Source organism: Anser anser, assembly GCF_964211835.1.
Source record: "Anser anser genome assembly, chromosome: 1".
Taxonomy (NCBI): domain Eukaryota; kingdom Metazoa; phylum Chordata; class Aves; order Anseriformes; family Anatidae; genus Anser; species Anser anser.
Genome location: NC_139720.1, coordinates 12,757,151 through 12,779,289, shown reverse-complemented (window position 1 = coordinate 12,779,289; position 22,139 = coordinate 12,757,151). Strand labels below are relative to the sequence as shown.

Genomic DNA, 22,139 nt, shown 5'->3' with positions numbered 1-22,139 from the left:
AAACAGAAAATAATGTTAGCAGATTTTTCTGGTGCATAAATAGTGGAGGCTCAGTGGCGTCTATGCTCCCATTCTCATTCAGGTGTGCCAATAATATTGACATATTAGAAAATTCTGTACACACAAGGGATGAAATCACAGTCCACAGGGGATAAGTTCTAAGAAAAATATATGCAAACATACATATATGCATATATATATGTATGCATGTGGAACCATTGAGATCATTGCCATAATTTACAAACAGCATGGAATTAGGCTGAAATTAAAAGAATGAAACAGAAGGACTTCCAATTGCCTTGGTGAACATTGGATAAGACACCAAATGACCTGATTCTGATGTGTCAAATGCAATCACACCTTTAAGGAGAAGCAATTCAGAACATCCTCTTAACAAAACCTAATAATAAAAAGAGATTTATTATTATTATTATTATTATTATTATTATTATTATTATAAGAAATGCCTGGAGAAAAAGAATTGTTTCATCAGTCTAGACAAGGTAGCAAAGTCTTGGGAGGGTTGCTTGTTTTTGATACCATTCTCTTTTGTTATAGTTAGCAAGTGGTCAGACGTCTATCTATTCTAAACAACTAGTTTAGTTTACTCCACTGGGAAATAGGACTGACTGATAACTTTAATCACTGCCTTGGTGACTTTCATGACTTTCAACTGTTGCAACTTTCAGATATTTCAAGCTTTAGAACTGCCGTTTTTTAAAAAGGAGATAATATGAAGCACTCATTGTAAACACTATTCATACCTTATGCAAAGTTCAGAAAGTTAAATATTCAAATTATTAAATAAAAGCAAACATAAAAAGGATGTTGGCTCATGTTCAAAAAATCATGTTTTCAGCATAACTTTCTTAAAAAAAATAATAAATCATTCTCATTCTTTCTTTATTAGTAGATAAAATCTTGTGAACCTTCCTAAGATTAAAAGCTAATGACAAAGATTTCTTTTGTTTTGTCGAAAACAGAAATGGAACTTAAATAGACGCTTCTAAGAGGAAAGCTGCTCTTTCATTTGAAAAATGAATTAAGCTGTAATATTAATATAAAAGTAATGAAGTTGATTTCATTATTTATTTTTCCAAGGTGAGTCTAGGAAAATAATTAAAAGCACAAGGACACTAGGGAAAGTATCTTTCCACAGATAAATCACAATGGGAATTTTATTTGTACATACTATTTAAGGTTCCTAGAATTCTGTGATAATGAGGTAATTTTTTTTTCTGCCGTGATGTCCAGTTCATTTAGGCTGTAAAAAATCTTAGAGCAAAAAAGCACTTGAGTATTTTGCAGACAGCCAGTGGCTGTTTTATAACAACTGATAGTGCTTTTAAGCAAAAAGTATATTGTGAAAAGTAATTCTGGAAAAATTTATGTTTACTGACTGCCATGTCTGGATAAAAACTGCTCTATTAAAGACTAAACAGATTTCTTTCCATCTGCAAGTTCAAGCTGAGATAACAGGTACCTGATATAGATCTAGCTTGTGTATCACATCCAGATTCTGTAGTAGAAAATCGCTTAATATCTTTTTGGATGGTAGAAAATCAACTACCTTTTTCTTACCTTTTCTTGTTATTGTTCTGTACGGCTAATAACACTGAAAGTTAAAAAATATTTTTCCTCTGAAAACTAAAAATAGGACTTGAAACTTGCAAGGATGTTTCCCAAAAGGTATCTCAAATCAGTTTACTACACTGATTTGGTTTTGGGGAAATATTGGTAGAGGCAACACTCCATTCCCACTGGTATTGGTGCACTTCCCATAACTTACTGTCAGCAAATGTTACTCCAGGTCAAATTGAAATACATTTTCTTTTTCCTGTTTATTTACTGTCTCTACCTAAAAATATGTTTTGCTGGACTTATCAGAAACGTTTACTATGAAGTAAAAGTATAATAATTATTTATGAATCAGATAATGACATACACATCATGCAAAGTGTTTTTTTTTTTTAAATCAATTAAAAGAAATCTAGTATTCACTCAAACAAGGACAACTCCAACATATTAGCCTGAAGACTAGGGACACAGACTGCAACATACAATTAACAACATCTACACTCAAAACAAATAAAAAGCAGTATTTATTCACACAGCATGAAATTAAATTAACAAAACAAATGGGTATAGGATGCCCAGGACAGAGGCAGAAGATTCAAAGCAAAATTTTAATTGGATATCCATTTAGGTATAAATGCACATTGGAAGACTAAAATCTCTAAAGATAACATACCTTGGAAATGATATTAAAACTCATTCTTCAGATATAAATTCAGATATTAGACCAAGGCCCCATGTAAGATGAGACAGTCTCTTCACTTATGCCACCGACTAGGTACTAGACTAAACGGACCAAGATTTAGTTCCATAAAGTGAATGCTATTGTAGTCTTACATGTATTTAATGATATTTTCAGTTTTGCCTCATTTGCATGTCTCCTCAGATGAACTGCATATTTTTTTCCTAATATAAACGAAGTATCACTTTATCAGTTATTCAACATGAGACTGATTATGGATCATTCATGTGAACCATACATGTCCAGAATTATAATTGTTTAAATATATGTAGGCATTGCTGCAAATTCAACAACTCAAGAGTATAATGCATGTGTAGTACATTGTAACAGAAACTTAACGTGGAAAAGAATAAAAACAAAAATGCACTTTTATTTGGGGTCTGCATGCTACCTTCAACCTTTCACATTTTAATATTATTCTACAGAACTACTGGACTGAGTCCTATACATGTAGAAACCTAAGGCTCAGCAGCTTATCTGAAGAACATATCTTAATTACATGTATTTAATCTATACTCAACCTTCTGCAGCTACATCTACAGCTGGCAGTGAGAAGCAGTGGGCTTTCACTTAGTTTGACCTCAATATTGTTTTTTCCCTTGGTTCATTTCTTGCTGTGAGATATGTCCACAAAAGACAGTGGAACCCTGCCTGTCAACAAAAGGCAGTGGGACAATACCTGGCAGACGGGCAGCAATCCATTACTGATTTAAAGGCAGGACTGAAATTTGTTCTCCAGAGAGTACAACTTTTAATTTCTGTTGAGTATTAATACAGTACTCATACTGCTTGACATTCTCATCAACTTGTGTCTAAATACACATGCATACTTGATAAGCTCTTACAACCTCCTTACCCCATTACCAAACTTCTACTCCCCTCCCAAAGTCCCAACTCTCTACTGTCCAGCTTCTTGTGATGTCTTCTATAAAAGCCTGAATAGCTGAGAATATTATGTATATATATACACACACACATAAACGCACATATACATACTCATGTACTTTAAAATTTCAATAATAAAAGCCAACTTAGATCCACTGGAAAATACTTCATGCAGTTGATTCTTTCCATTAGTAGTTTTCTGCTCACTCACGTGCCTGATAGCCATCCCTTCTCATAAAATCTTCCCTGTGTAAACAGTGGCTCACTTTCTGAAAAGTCCCAATTTCTATCTATTTTTTTGAAATAAATCTTTATTTACACCCCTGCTAAAGGCAGCAGCACAGGTCTGAATTAGTTTCAGAATGAAGAGCAGCGTTACTGGCTTCTGTCAAAGAGCAACCACCACCACTCACTCAGGCAGATTCTAGTAGGAAAATACTATGGTCACCACTCAGTATAATGTAATGTAATGTGTAACCATGTGAAGATAAAATATGTAACCTCAGATAGTTCCCCAAAGTTAGAAAGTAATTTTCAGAAAGTAATGATTTATTTTTAAATGTTGGCCACTTAAACTATACTAAGGTACAGCAGCTGGTGGCCAGCATCTTAACAGAAATAGTAATGGTTTAATTTTAAATAAATAAGTTAAGATACAGTAACAATCATGCAATTTTTAAAAATCAGAACCACATTTTCTTGTAAAGCAGTGTGTAAAAATATTTTTGACATTGTTTTTTATTATATTTACCACCTATCAAAATGAGCTTTCCTGGGAATCAGAGCTGTGACATTGTCTATGTTTTAACTTTACTAAGAAACACCACCAACAGAAAACACAAGTTGGATTATAATGCATTTTGAAAAAAAACCTATATTTTTTTCCCAGATCAAGACAAATTCTGACTTCAGTCTATTGTATTTTGTATTTCTTTTTGATGAAGCAAGCTGTTCTATAACAAATAACAAATCATTTCACACTTGTTTCTGTTTCTTATATACAAATTTAGGTACGCTTTCGACATGAAAGGTGATTACGGATTTCACATGCCTTACATTTCAGCCAGTATTTTTTATCGCAAAGTTTGGTTTGCTAAAAGCAGCTTATCAAACATTTCAAGATAGAATCATAACTCTCTCTCTCTCCCTTTCTCTCTCTCCCCCCATAGTAAAAATACTAGATTTGGCATATTCCTTAATGTCAACAATACTAAACCAGCCTATGGTTATTAGTCTATTAGTTATTAGATTTTTTTTTCCTAAATATTCATCTCCATTCTTTTCCAGCCTCAGTTTCCTCACTATTTTGTATTGATTCCTGGAAGCTCTTGTAAAGTCACAGGTAAACAATGTGTATGTCACCTAAACACAGGACCTTTAACAGTGTTCGTACCTGTGGCAAGACATGTATGCGCAATTAAACTAAAACCTGGGAACATCTTGATTTCTGCAGTGACAGAGTGTGGCAGTGCTGCTGAGAGGAACTCAACAAAGTCAAAAATAAGACCTTTTCATCCAAAACAATATTCAGAGCACATCATCTTCCCTCCACATCACTAGTCTCACTGATGATACAACAAGAGTTTTGCCCATTAGATTTCATTGGGCTTCTTGTAGTTTTATTTCTTTTTTCTTTTTTCTTTTGTGTGTGTGTTATAAAAACCTTGCTGCATATGGCTTCCTGAGCCAAGCTGTCCCAAGCACTGCACAGACCTTTCTCACGTAGATGTTTTGAAGTCAATGAACAGATGGCTGATAAGCACTCCCAGAGCATTAACTGACTCCATAGGCATCTTATCAAAGTCCACGTGACAACACTTCAGCAAAAATTTTCCATTCTAGAAAAGTTAATGTACAAATTTATTATCACCGTAGATTTTTTCCATGCTTTTCCTTTCTTTTACTGGGACCTCTGAGAGGTCTATCAGTTGGCTACCCTGGGCCTTAATTCCAGAGGTGTCAAGTACTCATTTATTTCAAATGGCTGTGGGAGTGTACAATTTCTCTGAGAGTTCAGGCTCATGGTATACACTGTTAGCAGGATACAAGGAACCACTTCTTACCATTCATGTGACATTTGAAACTTCCTTCTGTATATTTACATTTTGTTGATCTGTGCTAGATATGTGTGGATTAGGTGCACAGAACTCAGGCTACAGTTGGGCTAACTCATTTAGACACAAAATATTCTCCATGGGAGAATATTTTCAAAATATTCTCTCCATGGGAGAGAAAATGGGTTTCTTGTGAACATAAAACAAAGACATAACATTAACGCAATTATTCTCAAATATTTTCCCCTTTTCGGGAAAACAAACATGATCAAGGAGAACAACTATATTCAATTAATTTATACACTGTAGTAATCAAAACCTAAAAGGAAACAATGATTTGAAATAAATGAAAATAATACTTATGAACACAAGCAGGTAATAAAAAGTTTGAAATGGTCATGTCATATTTAAAATATCATATGGTGTGTAGGGAATGGCAATTGGTAATTCAGTTTCTGATAAAATAAATCATTACCACATCATATTTTTTCAAAGGCTTGTCTTTTTCAAACAGGTTTAAGTATCTAGCTCTTACTTGGGCAACAACAGAAAAATGATTTACCTTGAAATAAAGAGTAGGTGTTAGAAGACTGGGAGCTTCAAGCACAGTTAGCTAGTCCTGTTGTCAGCCGTACTTCAGCTTGACGGTGCCATGCTGTGGAGGATCCATTTGGTCTTTGGTTGGGATGACCCCCGATGCAAAGGGTCAAAAAGCCCACATTGGGGTGATATGAATGAGGCTTCATTGGACCCACAGTGCTGTATATGATTAAACCCAGTATCTTTTGACTACAGCTAGCTTCCTCTGCAGTAGGCTGCACAGTGGCAGCATGGCAAGAAACTGATGTAGCACTGTGCTGCACTGAGACAAAGGCTGGTCACAGCCATTAGTTATACTGAATGCGGGTTTAGATTAATAAAAGTACGAGAAGTATGCTTGTCTTCTTTAGACCTATTTACAGATGCTCAGAACTTATTAATTAGCTTTGCCTGAAAGAGATTCACAGCGATAGAAAATGATCCTCAACATTTGCATTTGGTTGCATTGCGCTTTGTGCTCTACAAATCCATTGCTCCTGATATCAACCCAAGTGAGACAGCACTAACAGAAATAGTGCTCCAGTCCAAATCAGCATTGTTTTTCATTCTCTTCAACCTATTACACCTGTGAAAGTAACTCAGAAGAATGAATACATTTTCTACCCAAAGAAAATCTATCAAGGGTGTAGGAAAAGAGCAAGCATAGTTCAAGGAAGGTCAGCTGGGTCTTTTGACCTCATCAGGGTAGCACCTTCAGTGGCTCATCTCTTCTCCACATAACTTGTAGGCATCGTGAGTCCACTTTTGTATTTTATCCTTTCAGACTTCCACCTTTGGGAAATTAAACCTGATCTCATCTCACTGAAGTCTATAGAACTGATATGAAAACGTAATTGACTGTGAGATCAGATACTAAATCAATATTAATCTTTTTACACATATGGAACACTTATTATGCAGTTCATGAAGTTTCACTGACCTACACTTCTCAAGCAACAATTTTTCAATATTATTCAGTTCTTCATAAATAATTAGAAAAAGGAGAGCTATTCAAAGTCATGAATAGTAGAAGTACTTGCTGTTCAAGCTCTGGCCCTCAGTGGTCACCTGCATCTATGAGAATTTCCTCTAAAATACACTAGAGAATCTCACGCTACCTTTACATTTTTGCTTTCATGAATAGCAAAGTGTTTTTGTTAGCTAGAATACAGCCATCAGAAAAGATCAGAAGCTGGCATAGTAATGAGTTAATTTACATTCTAATGGACATACAGCTATTTATTTTGCTCGGCTTCTGCTGCTCTGTGAATTGCTTATGAGTCAGAGATTTAACATAATTTCTAAAACTAAAAAAAAAACCAACAGACTACATATCGTCTCCTTCAGATTAATCTGGATGTGAAGCAGAGAATTTCTGGATCATAGTTAAAATAGTGCAGAAACAAATGCAACACTGTCAGTGACAGCTTTTGATGCTTAAGTGTACTAGACGAAAAATAATAAAAATTTATAGCAATTTCTTGAACTAAGAAGTATATTTTTGGAACAAACACTTTTTTATGTGGTTAACAAGAACTGATTACTTTCCACAGACAAAGTTTGGTACTAAGCACTTACAGAATATCTTTTAAGTATTACTTTTAAGTATTAAATACTTTTAAGTATTTTTTTTTTGGCAGCTTGTATCAGAACAGTGTTACACAGTTACAATTTTATTTCCTTGTTGATAGCATACAATATTATCTAAGGACAGCCATGTCTCAAAATAGAGAAAATGCAGCTACAGTAAAATTCGAAACAGATTTTACTGGGACAACTTGACCTGGAATGGAAAAAGATAACTTAAGAACAGAGGAAAACCTGTCTCTTGCCTTTTATTAGAGAAGATCCTACTAAAAGTTCAAATCGTTCAGTCCATATGCTGGTTTGTGGTTTGCAACTACAAATAGAACTGGATGAACTGTTAATTTCCTGACTGAAGTATATAATAACATGCTTTATGTAAATACTAACCCAACTAGCTGAAGTCTGCATTCCTTGGTACTAACACCTGAAGACTGGAGAAAGATCTTAGCAGTTTGCTCACAGGTTGTAAACTCTGCTGACATCTTGAAAAGGTCAATGGCATTCTTCTGTACATACAAGAAAAAGAACCTTTTGCTTGGCAGAAGGAAATTGTCCCTGAAAAATCTCTAGTTTTGCTAAGGTGTGTACTCCAATGACTGCTGCCAAAATCTTTGTTGCTAGTTCATGTTTCCAGCCAGGCTAGGCATTACGGTCTCTTCTGTACCGTTCTAGCACTGCATGAGCTAACGATGCAAGTAGTGCCCCTTCTTGGGCAAACACATTGTGGCAAGCAACTATCCCTGAGCAGATCAGACACAGGAAGGTGAAATGATTGGTATATGTCACACACACTCGATCAGAGAGATAATTAAGGACATAAATTGCATCTCTGAGTCCTGACAGCTCATGACTGTTGCTTCTAGATTGGCCTGTGAGTTTTGCCATTCCACTAAAGACCCTATACTTGCTAAGAACATGACTGACATCTCAGCCTGACTTTACTGAAAGCTAATTTAAGTTGCAAAACTAACTTTTCAGGAATACTGCACTGCATTTTCACAGAGCTCTCTTGACAGTCAGAAACTCTGCCTAACTATGCCAGCACTTCTGCTCTTTTGTGTGATTAAAATCTTCACCAATTTAGGCTTTTACACTTTCTAAGCACATTAGAGAAACCGCAGTTTACATTATGGCATGTCACTTTGATGAGTATCAAGGCATGTTCCCAATATTTTCTATTAAAATGCAGATGGAGCATGAGGTGTTTGTACACATTGTCCTAAAGTTCTTTTCATGAAAATGCACGCACAAACAGTCTTCGGCAATTGTGGGAGACAAAAGTACAGCAATTAAATATTAAAGCCATTCATTTTCTTGTATGTGAGCTTCACATTAAGACTTGGATGAAAAGGAGTCACAAGTTATTTAGTGTTGACATCTATACTACCAGTTCCTCCTCTTCTTAATTCATTCATTGAATCCATGTTTTCTCCCAACTACCCTGATCCTTGGAAGTCTGTTCCCAAACTTCCACACTTTGTTCTTTGCTCCTAGGACTTCTGTCTCCATGTCCTGATCCTGATTTAAAAAAAACACACAACTGATTCTGAAATAATGATCAGAAAAAAATCCTTATAATAAGAGAGTAAAACTAAATATAGGGAAATGTCCTTGGTCTCCATGACTATTTCTAAATGAGAGACCTTGCAATGTGATACTCCACCCTAATGGAAGACAGAGAGCAAGCACAAAGGAATTAGTGATGAACTGTGCAGCTGAGGTTGGACAGCAAAGAACCCAGCCTAGAAAGGTTTCAGGTAACCAAACAGAGGTGGCAATCTCACATAGACCTGTAAAACTGTCTAGACTCTGGTAACTGTACCGAAGAGTTATCCAGATGTCATCTCAGTTACATCACAACCTAGTGTATTTTGGGTTGCAGTATGCAACCTTGTGACATTGCCAGCTGTGACAGAGGACCTATAGGTGGGAGGTTAGATGGAATACCCTAGGGCATCTCAAATTTCATTGGATGCCCATATTTATGCAGTCTACTGAAGCCCCCGTTAACCATCAGTGGACACAGACATGTGCCTGCACCAAATTTAGAATGGAATGGAATGGAATGGAATGGAATGGAATGGAATGGAATGGAATGGAATGGAATGGAATAGAATAGAATAGAATAGAATAGAATAGAATAGAATAGAATAGAATAGAATAGAATAGAATAGAATAGAATAGAATAGTTTAGTTCCGTTGGAAGGGATCTTCAAAGATCATATAGTTCAACTGCCTGACCTCTTCAGGGCTAACCAAAAGTTAAAGTATATTATTGAGGGCATCATCCGAATGCCTCCTGAGCACTGACAGGCATGGGGCATCAACCACTTCTCTAAAAAGTCTGTTTGAGTGTTTGACTACCCTTGCAGTAAAATTTTTTTTCCTGATGTCTGGATATCAGTCTGAACTACTGGTGCAGCTTTGTGGTATTCTCTTGTGTTTAGACACTGACATGAAGACACCTAAATTTTGATGTTGTCTGTGAATACAAAGTCTAGGAACAGGAACTTAGATACACAGCTACAGGTTTAGTAGCATAAGTGTTCCTGCACCCTAGTACTAAAGGTACCATACCTTTTGTTACTCAGAAATCTGTGCTGGAACTGTTGATATGACAGAATCTATGACAGACATCAGAACTTTGGTTCTCATCCTTGACAGTTTTGAGTTTCTTACCCACTCTGCCATTCCAGTGGAGATCTTTTCATAGCACAGTGCATCCCAGCTGGTCCTCGATGTCTGCTAGTGAGCTCAGAACTGAGCCCAGTTTCAGTCCTGAACTCTTTGAGGTTTGGAAGCACTGGATAAGAGTTCATCACAAAGGAACAGATAAGTTAAATTACAGACTCTGAGAGAGCCTGTTACTTTCACCTGACTGCCTTTCTATCATTATTAAATTACACTGTAGTAACTTCAGAATTTTGTGTTTAATATGGATTAAGCTGTCAGTGCGATTCTGAATTTTGTTGGCTTGCCTTTGAAATCTTTTGTGTGACAAAGGGAAGTGTCAGGAGCTCAGGTGTGTTGACTGTAATTGACTCATTTTCAGACCGCATGGCAGAATGATAAACACTTGATGGCAACATAATGAAAAGGTAATCATGCTGCTTGGCCACAGTGGTGGAAACTGGAATAAGCAATAGCATGCTTATTTTATTCTTCATATCCAGACTTGATTCAAAGTAATAATTCCTTTACACTTTCCTGCTCCTTCACACCAGCTTGATAGACCAGTTCATTCATGGTTACAAGGATTCAGGTACAACAGAAAGGTTGGCAGACAGTGGGAGACTGTGAAAGACAGCAGAAAGAAAACTAATCACAAAATAAGCTTTTACATGGTTGAGTCTTAGTTATGAAGGAATATCATTTAGTGTAGGAAGGTGGAATATTTAGCTAGGGTTGTTAGTATAAGCACAGTGTGCAAGTATTTGTCTAAATGAGTAAGAAAACTGCAAAAAGAAAACTTAATTTCTAAACTCTCGCTTCCCTGATTGAACCTCTACATAATTCACTTGGCTTAGAGCTGCTGAAGATTTGGTATTGTCCACTTCGATACATCCCTACTAGAGATAAACCTCTTTCCTTTCATGTCCACACAGTCAGGAGGTAATTCTCAGTATTTGATTTACTTATTAAGAGGAACAAAGCTGAATTTTGTAAAAGTTTTGCAGTGATTGAAATTATAATGGTGAAATGGCATGAAGTTCAGAAGCTTTAGTATAAGACCATAGGAGCCTGAAAGAAAAATTGAAGAGACAGAAATTATGATTGATGGCCATGATACTACTGCAGTACAGAACACTAAACAGTATAAAGCATGATAAATTGATCAAGATAACATAGCTTGCAAAAAAAAAAAAAAAGGATGAAAAATGTCACATTTTTCTGAATTCCTGAAGGTTCAGAGACAAGCAATTAATATAAAGAAGGGCTGTGTCCTTAAATCTAATGAGTGGACCTGTACTGATGTGAATTTTATGATATTTAGATCGTGTGCTGGTCACATTTAGTCCTGTGCAGTACTTAAAAAAGTTAATGAACAGAACATTAAAAAATGATGCTGATAATGGATCCTGACGAGATAGTTGGGAAGTGCTAAGTAATGAATGCATCACAAGGAAACGCAAGAAAAATTATGAGCAGGTAATTTTTTTTTTTTTCATTGTGACAGCGCTCTGTCCCTCAGAGGACACTAAATTGATTTCAGACAGTTGGGATTTAGACAACATGTCTAACATAATGGAAATAACCCCTCAATACTAAGAAAATTGGAACAGCGCATAAACATGACAAGTTAAATAGAGAAGATTATGGTGCTGACGACCGTGAAGCACCTTGTGGACCTTGCAGCTGGCCTAGTCTTAAAAATTACAATTTTTAGAAAGACTTGTTATGGTACCCTGCATGTATGTCCTTCCTTTCTTAGCATCATAACTTATTGTATAAGAAAGCAAACTTGGATTCTTTGGATCTGTACTACATCTCGTTCTTTCCCAGTATACTCACATTTTGCCTATATGATCACTTAGCAAAAACTATGAGCTTATGCTTGAAGACCATAATTAGCTGAAGGAATCTGGATGAATAGCACAATTAACCAATGCTGGTCATCAGATAGGATGTTATCTATTTTTTCTCTGAGGTTTCCCAAATAACAGGTAATTAAAAAGACACTAAAGCTAATCTGTATGCACTTTACCGAGTCACATTACCATTTTGTTGGTGTATGAGTCCAATCAGCCAGAACAGGCATAGTTTGTGGGTGATTATGTCCCTGGCTTTTTTTTTTTAACTCTTTTTAAAAAACTCTTATAAGCTAATTTCAACAGAATAATTCATGTCATGGGCATCAATAGCAAATGGTGTACTTCAGGGGAAGAGGAAGACTCTTTTCTTCAAGGAAAAGGTTGTTTTAAATTAGAGCTTGTTAGTGCTCCTCTGACAAAGGGAGTTTTAATTGGTGAATTTACTAAAGCCATTTTTGTGAAAAGCACCTGCATTTGTAGAATATTTTAAACATTCGATTGGAATTAAAAAAAAAAACAAAACCACAACAGATCTGAGGTGTTAAATTTCTAGTTAAATTCTACATTAAATATGTAGATGCATCCAAGAAGAGTGATTGCGTCACTTCTCAGGGATGAAGGACATGAAGGTTCATAGCTGCTCTACATAACAAATCTCTGTATTGCAGAAGAGATTGTATACCTGACCTGCTTAATATTGTTTATGATAGACAAAATGGCTCCAACAAGATGATTTAAGAGACTACCGCAAAAAGGCCAATGTGGCTTAAACTCTGATTTCTACTGGAGTCACCTTTGGACAAGGAGTGCAAAGGATTATGGAGAAAACGTAATGTGTTTGAACTTAATATTAGATAGTCCTGATAATCTGAAGTCTAAATTAATTTGACTTACTATAAGCAGTGAGACAATTTTTATTTTATCTCATAACCTGAGTAGATTTTTGATCTATCAGGCAATTGGCAATTGCAGACTTAATCTCTTTCTCACTGGATGCTCATTTTGGTGAAAATTTTTAGAAGGTTTCAGAACCAGTCATAGTAGGAGATGTGTTAATTATATTTCATAGGCTAGGGGAAACCTATTCTAATTCCATTCCACTTTCAACGAAAGTATATATGCAACTATATTTATACTTACATTTATATATTTGAATTTAATAAAATTAAATTTGCTGCAATGTCAAAATATTAAAAAATACAAAATACACACAGAATCAAAATCAGATTCTCCATTGAATGTTTTTTCCCATGAAGATTATTTTGAAAGTTGTGTAAGTAATCTGCTGTATGAAGAAAGATCCTACATGGGAGATATGAGGAACATCAGTAATTCCCTTTAGACCAGTAAAGATTATTTACTGTTGAGGAGAACTTAAAAAAATAACAACAAAACACAAAGCAACAAAAACAACCAACAACAAAACAAAAAAAGTGTGCAAGTAGCTATCACATATTAATGAATAGAAGTGTGTACCTCTGTTTACAAACATAGTTACTGAATGTATATTCATCCTTTTGCTAGTATGAGTGAGTTAGAAAGGGAACTGAACTGCAAGTTCTACACCAGCACTCTGCAATAGATGTATTTTGATCTAGTCAAAAAAGTATATATCTTGTATATACCACACTTCTTTGTTTCCCTACTGACAATATAGGAGCTCAGAAAAAAAGTCTGTGAATACTTCAGAATTGGTGAATGCTATCTAGAGGCTAGATTTAATCCTCCACTTGCAAAGTTCCAGAGGCATTATTTTTCTTTCCTATATTTATCAGATTTAGATGAAAAGATTATTTTCAATACAAAATTCCACAATTGAATGTTTTCTTAGGTATTATATTGCATTCTAAAACACCATCTAAAACACCATTATCTGTTTTTTATTTTTACTATTCTTTGACATCAGTATATATTTCCATATATAACCTTTGCAGATTAAAATAGCAAAAAGAAAGTTTTGGAGAATGGGTAGCAGGATATTTCCATCTGGGGTTCTTTTTATGACTTCATAATTACAATGATGAATATTTTCTATGTATTTCATAACCCTAAACTGTAAAACTGATGTAATAATACTTTCAGTTTTTGTAAAAAAATCTCCAAACTCCCTAGAATTTTGTATAATTCTGTTTCTTCATTACTAACTCAAACTTAAACAGCCACAGAAATGATGTTGGAGTTAATGCTCAGGGTGAGTAGCATCATCAGCACTTAAGTCCAGTATGCAAAGCCTTTGGTTTGCAACACACAGAATGTGCCACCTTGAGATGTTGTTGAATAAATTACTTTTTATTTTGTGGCAATGTAGCTCATTTTGATTTGGTTCTTACTTCCCACCCAACATGGAATACCAGGCTAGCCAAAGAGTTAAGCCAGATCATCTGCCTAGACTTCCTCTTACAGGCAGCTCCAAAGGCTTTCACATATATATACACACTAATACTGGTATATAGTATATGGTATATGGTATATGGTATACTATACTAAAACCAAAACAAACCAAAACAAACCAAAACAAACCACAACAAAACAAACCAACTCCCCTAAACCAAACAAACACCAGTCTTTATTATAATATAATTTAAATATTTAACTTTTCAAATAGAGAAAATGTAAAATTATTACAGAATCAGAGACTGGCTGAGGTTGGAAGGGACCTCTGCATGTCATCCAGCGCAAGCCCCCTGCTCCAGCATGAACACCTAGAGTGGGTTACCAAGGATCATGTCCTGGTGGCTTTTGAAGATCTCCAGGGAGGGAGAGTCCAAAGGCTCTCTGGACAACCTGCGCAACAGCTTGGTCACCATCAGAGGATAACAGTGTTTCCTGATGTTCAGGTAGCACAGTTTGTGTTTCTGTTTGTGCCCGTTGCCTCCTGCCACTGGTCACCACTGAAAGGCCCTGGAGCCATCCTTTTTGTGCCCTCCCGTCAGTTATTTCTACAAATAGATGAGATCCCCCTGAGTCTCTTCTTCTCCAGGCTGAACAGTCCAAACTCTCTCAGCCTTTTCTCATAGGGGAGGTACTCCAGTCCCTTCATCACCTTCGTGGCCATTTGTTGGACTCTTTCTAGTATGTCCATGTTTCTCTTGTACTGGGGAGCCCAGAACTGGACACAGGGCTCCCCACCAGTGCTGAGAAGAAGGGAAGGATCAACTCCTTCGACCTGTTGGCTACACTCAGTACAATGCAACCCAGGACACTGTTAAACTTCTTTGTGGCTAGGGCATATTACATGTGTCCTTAAGTTACAGATCCTTGTTTCCAGTCAAATCAATGATTTCCTGAGTTACAACAAGCTCTGTACATTCCCTTCTGCTCCCCCCCACATTTTCATCTTAGGCCTATGTGTCTGCTCCCTGCTCCTTTCAGCAGGTTCCTGGATTAGGCTGCAGATCTCCATCTCTTTGACAAGAGCCCTCTTCCATTTGGTTAGATCTCACAGTAACTGGAAATGTCTCTCCATGAGGAGGACCTTGGGGATGAGTGATCTTCCTTCACTGCAGGAGAACCAGGTACTGGGCATTACCCAGGTATTCCTCAGAAGAAGGAAGGTAATGTACACATTTGGAAGAAATCTAATAGTTACTGTCCATCACACTGCTACTCTACTACCTGGAAAATACAGACATAGCTGATTTAAATAAATAGGATAGAATAGAATAGAATAGAATAGAATAGAATAGAATAGAATAGAATAGAATAGAATAGAATAGAATAGAATAGAATAGTTCCGTTGGAAGGGACCTTTAAAGATCACCTAGTCCAAACAGACGATGTTAACTGTAAATGTCTTTTAAGCCCTTTCACAGCTCACATGCTCTGGTACCCAAAGTGTTTTAGGTCAGGGTTGTACTTCACATCAGGTTAAAAAAAAAGATCATCTGAGAACATGACTCCTTAGAGAACAATTTACACGACCTAAAAAATCTTTTCTGAATTCGTAATTCTTCATTGTCTGGTTTCTACACTTTCAGCTCTATTTTGGAACTTTTTTTTTTTTTTCTTCTCCCATTTCTACACATGAACAAATGCTTTCAGGAGAGCTCAAGGAAAATACATTCTGAAATGACATGCTTAGTTGTCGGCACAGGAAATGAAACATACTATAGGACCTGGGTATTAAGGAAACACCTTCCCATCTACCTTGCACATGGACAATTGAATTAGCCAGTACTTTTGCTAGTAAATAATTGTATAGAAAATCCTAAAGAAATCCTGAAGTTCAGGTCATTACTAACAATATTAGAAACTCTAGTTAAGTACATGGCTCCTACAAGAGGCTTGACCTTTACATGGCATGTGGAAGTATCACATAACTTTGAAGTAAATGTGGAAGATAGAAGATAGAGAAATAAATATGGATTTAAAAAGCAGGAAAAAATGACCTGGAATAGAGTCTCATTGATTTTTTTACAATTTATAATAAACCCAACAAAATAGTTTACCAATTGTATCTTACTGAGAAAAACAAATAAGCAAGTTAGATTTTAAGAAATTGCACTGCATTTGACTTTTTCACTGTAATGTTGTGCTCCGCTGATTATCTGTAATGATTCAAAAACACTGGCAAATTTTGACTGCATTCTTTGCTCTGTTTCAGGAATTTACATTAGCTGCATAAAAATACTTTAGGTTTGCTTATGTTTTATTAATTAAGTATTCTGCACTGTTTTTTATATCAGTAATGTCATCTGTCTAATGACAATGACCAATCTCCCTGCTATCTGCAAACTTTACTAGTACTGATTTTATGTTTTCTACAGGATCATCATAAAAAATGTTATATGGGCAAAAGCTAAGAACTTCTCCTGGAGGAATCTCATTGAAAATATATTCCCTTACTGATTTCCTATTTAGAATTACATTAAAATATGAAACAGTTAACCAATTTTTCAATTCAGTGTAAGCCATAATAATTTTACTTCTTTCAATTTTTAAATAAGGAATGGTGTGTTACATGTAAAGCCTTACAAAACTTCATTTATATAAAAACAATTACATATTATAATCAAACTTGTAATGTCATTAAAGAAGTGAACATATATTTAATTGGAAATAATCTATTTTCTGCAAGATCACGTTAATAACTATCCTTTTATAAAGAAACTCAGATTACTATCTACGGCAGCATAAAAGGGATTCCAGGTTCAACTATAGTGCATGAGGCAAGTTCCAATTTTGTGATTATATATATATATATATTTGAAATACCCTCAGTTTTTCTCTGCATACCTCTTGTGAATAGGCAGACACAAATCATGTATCTTTGGCTGGATGACTGGTCAGCTAACCTGAGCTCGTCAGCCAGATTCCTCTGTAATTAGTGGAACATGATGGGCATCTTCAGAGAACCAGCAAATTAAGCAATGACTAAATAAAATTATATAAGTGATCCTCTTCAGGTGCTTATTTTCCACCACTTACTACAGGGGGAGTTATTTTGACAAATGTAGGCTAGAACTAACCTTTTTGCAGTTAAGGTGTGATTCATCTCATCAAATGTAAGTAGAAATATAAATACAAAACTTTGGTATGTGAGTTTTTAAAAACTTTAATACTCAACAGGAATGGATAGGATATTCATTTCAGCTATTTTCAGATGCTTATACTAGCTAAATGGCCCCATAGAGGTGTCTGTTCCCTTCCTCATACAGGGTGTCCTGCTGGCTGCCTGGATCAGATGCGGAAGAATGCTCTGTAGCCATCTACACAGGGTCCCTGCTAACAATGGCTGTGGCCGTATATGTTGTAAGAGAAGTCTGGGAAGAAAGTCTGAAACATGTAGAATGTAAAACAATTTCAGCTCCTTTGGCTTTAAGAACCTGTGAAAATGTACATTTCACAACAACTTATTATGACTGTTTAAAAAGGGCCGTTCTGACTGGAACTGCATATTGTTGTTTTTTCTTTTAAAACAGTAAAGAGCTTGATAAATGTGAGACTGTGGTGTACAGTGAACATGTTACAAGGTCAACCTCTTGCTTAATTAAGTTTGACTTTAGTGGAAATAATTTTTATAACTGATGGTCAAGAAGTGAATGTTAGCTGGATCAGATTACCTAGTTGTTCCCATCTTACAGCCATCCCTGCAAACCACTGTGATTTCTTGGGAAGGATGGATAATGACAGTGTGAGAATAATTTGCCATGTCTATAATCTCAGTGACGCTTGACATCTGGCCTTATGTCCTTATTATTTCTGCTTGCATAGATCTTTTTGGAACTTCCACATATATATACGTACACACGCACACACACATATTGGTATGGTGTAAACATTTAATACGGTATAATAAGACAAGATTATTTCTCTTTATCTCTGAGAAGTACTGTGGAAGAAGTTAAAAATTATCAAGATAGTGACTTGCTATGTTTAATCAGATACCCTCTCCTTCAGCAGCTTGGGCCCCCAATCTTGAGAAACATGGCCAATCATAAAATAATAGAAATGTATAGATGACAAGGGACAAGACAAGACGGAGTTCATCAAGTCCAACTTCATGCTCAAAGCAAAGCTAAGTTCAAACAGTGGGCTGACATTCAAGAATGACAGCTTCTCAAAATTACTGAAATGAAGGAAAATGTAACCAGAATGACAAGCAGACGTTCAAATAAATGTAGAGGCAGAAGACTAAGGTAAAACATGGAAAGAAGGGCTGAAATTGGATGGAGATGACCGTTTTGTACTCTGCCAGATCTGTTGGTTCTCACTGGCCACAGATCAAAGCCCCATGGACTTTTCCCCAGACTCTGTCTGGATCGTTCTAGGGCCTGCCATTGTTGTAACTGTCCTTCATCTTGGATACACAGTAGAATTTATCTGCCAGTATCTTCCCATCTTCTTTTAGTGATTCCTGATATTTATCGTTGAGAACATTACATGCTAACATTACAGGCTTAAGAGCTATGCAAAAGAGCAGCTGACTGCACACTATGCAACTAGGATCACATTTACAATTTTTTTTTCTACTTTTTTTTCCACTGGTCATTCTTTTTTTTTTTTCATTAGAGAACATTAAGATATCTTCTAAGCTACTTCAGAGATACAGTAGTATTTTACTGGGGTAGAGAGGTACTACTTGGCCCTTGATGCCTAAAATAATTAAATTTACTGAGAACAAATAGTTTAAAATACAGAAATAATTTCATATGGATAGAAAAAAAAATGTTGATTTGGTATTGGCAAATATATAAGGTATTAAAAAATATGCATATACTACTATGAAATTTCTCATACTCAGCAAACCTTCCCTATGATGTTTACAAAACCATGGAGGGGTTAATATATTATTATATTTTTACTCTTTCAGAAAAAAATATATTATTATTATTGCTATTATTCTTACTACTGTATTCATAATTTCTATTTTTGATATATTAGCAAACTTTCTGTTGTGGAACAAAACAACTCATTTTGGAAATGGAAATTAATTGATAAAATTAATTTAAAGACCATTAAAGTATTTTCTCATAAAAAGGTTTTGAATTTATGCTTTTTTCTTCCATATAGAATCTTTTTTCTAATTATGGCTGGATCTTTAGAAGTTCTTCACTGCCTAGAACATATGAAATGCAATAAAAATTGCTTAAATTAGTTAAAAAAAATCCTAAAATGCCTATTAAATATAATTTACATCTAACTGAAACATTAACTAAAAATAAGGTGATCTTATGAATGTGCACAAAGAAAGCTTATCTTCTTTTAGCTCATGGTAATAAAAGGTACAAAATAAATAAAATTCAAGATTTTTCTCATTTACCAAATGAGAAAACTGCACAGTATGTTTCTTATACACTGAAATACTGTTCCAAGTTATGACAAATCTGGCTTTGGAAAGTAATTTGTTTTCTTTAGAAATATGTTTTGACACACCTGGGAGTCAACTTTGAGAGTTTGTGCCTGACAGCTTTGGCTTCCATGTCATTCTTATATTGTAATCTGAAGGTGACACAGCAAAGGAGTATGTATCCTGGTGTTGTTTTTGACTGTGTTTGAATTATGAGTCACCCAAAGGCTTTCTGAGAAGGGCAGTGTTGTATTTAATAAATGTATGCTCTTGGCTTGTAAAAAACAAAGAAGTTGAGCAGTACTCATAAGGGCAAGTGTAGCCATATTAAAGCCTTTCAATAACGTAAAATAAAATAGCTTAAAGAATTGCACAGGGAAAAAACCATCTCATCTAGAAGACTAATTTGTTTCTGCAGTTTCACTTGATGACAGGCAAATTGTAGAAGCCAAGAGAGTTTTGTGGCTCATGTAAATTGTTTAGGTAGTGCCTGAAAATCACACCTTCCCATCTTCCCAGTGCTGTGTCTCATGTCTGTAGCACAATAGATAATGTACTCACTTGTTTCATAGTGTATTAGCTTACTTTATTACTATAAAATACAATGTCTACACAATGTACTTTGACAACAGATTTGGAAACCCAACAAATGTCATTTAATAGGACATTACATTATACTGAACCGACAGAAACATTGTTCAACACATTTAGACTAAATTTTAGACATGCCTCAGTACACAAGCATATGTTGTATGGTAGTATTTAGAGTCAAGCTCTGTAGTTTTTCCTCCTTAGACTGAGATCTCCCAGATCTCCTCTGAAGAAGTCTAGGATCACTCAGAGCCTAGACTATGGGCAATTAGGAAAAATGAGTTTCTTCATGCACCAGTATTTCAGTTGATTCTCCCATGTACCATGCTTAGGAGGTATTTGACTACAAAATATGCCATTTTTCACCAAGACCCATACAAACTCATTAGTTTTCTTATAATACTGCTTGCAAGAACAGAAGAAAATCTTCTCTGGCATGGCCAGATTCCAGTGTAGTCAAGCCAAAACCTCTTTTTTTTCTCAAACAAATTGTTTTTCAATTAATATTTATTTATTCACTAATATCAATAAGACTGAAATCAGTTTGCAATGCTGCCAATAGAGCTGTTGTGTTCTAGCAGTAAAGTAGGCTGCAGCTACCAGACACAAATGTGCTCTGTGCTCCCCAGTAGAGAGTAGTTGCCTGTTCTGAAGGCACAGTTCCTGAAGCTCTGCTCAAAGCCAAGATGCACGGCAAGTCTCTAGACCTAATGATGAAGTGTGACCTAATGATGGTGATGTGTATTGTAGCTGTGGGCATCTTGTGCATAAGGACTTCATGGCAAAATACCATTGGAGCAATGGTAGTTAGCTCTTTATGAAATGCCATGATGAGAATCTATGTCTATAAACTTGTATTCTTTTTGCTATGAGATTTTCTAAAAGGACCTGTTACTCCTATCAGTGTGCAAACTAACCTCTGTTAATGTCAACAAGAGTTAGGCACACACATTCCTAGGATAAGCGTCCCCATAAGTTTTAATGGAAGCACTGTTCAAATTTAGTACAGACCATACAAGCCTACATTAGAAAACAGTACAACTGATAATAAAAGTACTTTTGAAACAAAATGCTTACTAATAGTCATTAAAAACCTCCTGTGCAATATATGCCAAAAAGATTTATCTAATGGTTTGCAAAATTATCCACAAATGTACCACACAGTGCACAAACATTAATAAGAAGCAGCAAAACTATAACACTACGACTTTGAAATGCAGTGCAATTAATACTATTTCCATTAATACAGTGTAATAGCTACTAACTGTTACTGATATCTTTTTTTTCAGAAATATGTAAGCAAATGCACACTGTTTCACTGCTAATCAAAACTATAAAAGAAAATATGTGAAAGTCTCATTAGAGCAAATTTTACAGTAGCTGTTCTCTATCCATGACTCCCTCTGTTCAGATTTATCTTTCTCTGTGCTACTGAGATGTTACCATTTCTCTCACTAACAAGATTTAGTTTGATTTCCTTCATAACCTAGGCTCTATGTAACTATTTTTTAGTTTACCTGCTATAACGTAAAATATTTATTAAACCAGATTGAATACCAGATAATTGCAACAAGATGCTTAAAAATATTTCAAATTATTCCAAAGTATAAAACAATCTTGATGTGTAGGACAAAAAGTATGTAAATAATCTGTTGGTTATTAGGAAAGTACATGTTCTTACAGCTAAAAATATGATACTCTGTAAGATGAGACATGCCTTGTAAAAACAAAGCTGGAAGTGAAAGCAATGTTTCTATGTCATGTTATGTTAATATAACAGCAGTATTTCTTGAATGGTAACAGTA

General features: G+C 35.4%; 1 protein-coding gene and 1 long non-coding RNA gene across 17 annotated transcripts in view; one reads left to right on the top strand and one right to left on the bottom strand.

The window, feature by feature from the left end:
* Positions 1-22,139, bottom strand: part of MAGI2 (membrane associated guanylate kinase, WW and PDZ domain containing 2) — a 773,420-nt gene that overhangs the window by 93,146 nt on the left and 658,135 nt on the right. The gene's annotated exons all lie outside the window — the stretch shown is intronic.
* Positions 4-21,900, top strand: LOC310886517. Its single transcript, XR_014575347.1, has 2 exons — positions 4-17,458; positions 17,612-21,900. It is a non-coding gene; the product is annotated as an uncharacterized lncRNA (long non-coding RNA).